Raw genomic sequence first — 2,351 nt, 5'->3', positions numbered from 1 at the left:
TCTTCAAAAATGTCTTAACATTAGCTAGTTTTATTACCATATTTTTCTTTCTCTTAAAAATAGATAGAAAAAAGAACCTCACATCTGATGCCTCTAAATCATCCAGATCATTCTCACATTTCATTTTTTACACACAGAGTACAAATGGACAGTTTCAGAGGCTACTTTTATAATGTCATCATTATGATGTTTAGCAGAGATGAATAAAGGTGAATGATACAGAGAAGCAATGGAATTCAAAAGTTTGAATCACTCTAATTTTTGGCTTTTCCAAAGAAGAGAAGAGATACAAATTAATGAGCAAGTATGAGGATTTTATGAGTCTATTTTGCCCAAGTCCTTGGTTGAATTTTCTCTGCTTCCTAGTCTAAAATAAACCATTCTATTAACCCAATCAGGAACCCATTCTGTCTATTTGCTATTTGAAAACTTGCCTAAAGTACTTTAGAAGCCTAAAGATAAATTGAATATTAAAGAGGACAGAGCAGGGAGACATTAATAAATTCCAAGGAACTTTGAAGATCATATGTAGTGAAACCTTTGTGTAATATCAGGTTTTATATTGACTTTTTCTTTCAGTTTCTAAAATAACAAATCAGAGGTAGCTGCAGAATAGTGCAAAGAGCACCAAATTGAGAAATAGATCTCCCCTTTAGTACTATCTCTGCCACTGACATTGTTTGACCTTCAAAAAGTCACATGTAGGAATCAACTAAGAAGCTTGTAGAAATAATCAACAACTTTAGCAAAGTTGCAGGATACAAAATAAATGCACATAAATCATCAGCATTTCTATACATTTCCAACACACTAGAGCAGCAAGAAGTAGAAAGAGAAACACCATTTAAAATCACCCTAGACAATATAAAATACTTAGGAATCTACCTACCAAAACAAACACAGCAATTATATGAAAACAACTACAAAACACTTTCCAAACAAATAAAACTGGATCTAAACAATTGGAAAGCCATTGATTGCTCATGGGTAGGTCGAGCTAACATAATAAAAATGACAATTCTACCCAAATTAATTTACCTATTTAGCACCATACCTATCAAGCTACCAAAAAACTTCTTTACTGAATTAGAAAAAACTATAACAAATTTCATTTGGAATAACAGAAGATCAAGAATATCAAGGGAAATAATGAAAAAAAATGTGAAGGAAGGGGGCCTAGCAGTACCAGATATTAAACTATACTATAAAGCAGCAGTCATTAAATCAATATGGTACTGGCTAAGAGATAGAGAGGAGGATCAATGGAATAGACTTGGGATAAATGACATCAGCAAGACAGTGTATGATAAACCCAAAGAGCCCAACTTTGGGGACATGAATCCACTATTTGACAAAAACTGCTGGGAAATTTGGAAAACAATATGGGAGAGATTAGGTCTAGATCTCACACCCTACACCAAGATAAATTCAGAATGGGTGAACGACTTGAATATAAAGAGGGAAACTATAAACAAGTTAAGTGAACACAGAATAGTATATTTGTCAGATCTCTGGGAAAGGAAAGACTTTAAAACCAAGCAAGAGTTAGAGAAAATTACAAAATGTAAATTAAATGGTTTTGATTATATTAAACTAAAAAGTTTTTGTACAAACAAAAACAATGTAGTCAAAATCAGAAGGGAAACAACAAATTGGGAAAAAATCTTTATAACGAAAAACTCTGACAGGGATCTAATTACTCAAATATACAAGGAGTTAAAGCAATTGTATAAAAAATCAAGCCATTCCCCAATTGATAAATGGGCAAGAGACATGAATAGGCAATTTTCAGGTAAAGAAATCAAAAGTATCAATAAGCACATGAGAAAGTGTTCCAAATCTCTAATAATTAGAGAAATGCAAATCAAAACAACTCTGAGGTATCACCTCACACCTAGCAGATTGGCTAAAATGAAAGAAGGGAAGAGTAATGAATGCTGGAGGGGATGTGGCAAAATTGGGACATTAATGCATTGCTGGTGGAGCTGTGAACTGATCCAGCCATTCTAGCTGGCAATTTGGAATCATGCTCAAAGGGCTATAAAAGAATGCCTGCCCTTTGACCCAGCCATACCATTGCTGGGTTTGTACCCCAAAGAGATCATAGATAAACAGACTTGTACGAAAATATTCATAGCTGCGCTTTTTGTGGTGGCAACAAATTGGAAAAGGAGGGTATGTCCTTCAATTGGGGAATGGCTGAACAAACTGTGGTATATGCGGGTGATGGAATACTATTGTGCTAAAAGGAATAATAAACTGGAGAAGTTCCAGGCGAACTGGAGAGACCTCCGGGAACTGATGCAGAGCGAAAGGAGCAGAGCCAGAAGAACTCTATACACAGAGACTGA

This window comes from Gracilinanus agilis, chromosome 6 (genome assembly GCF_016433145.1).
Source record: "Gracilinanus agilis isolate LMUSP501 chromosome 6, AgileGrace, whole genome shotgun sequence".
Taxonomy (NCBI): domain Eukaryota; kingdom Metazoa; phylum Chordata; class Mammalia; order Didelphimorphia; family Didelphidae; genus Gracilinanus; species Gracilinanus agilis.
Note: the sequence above shows the minus strand (reverse complement) of the source record.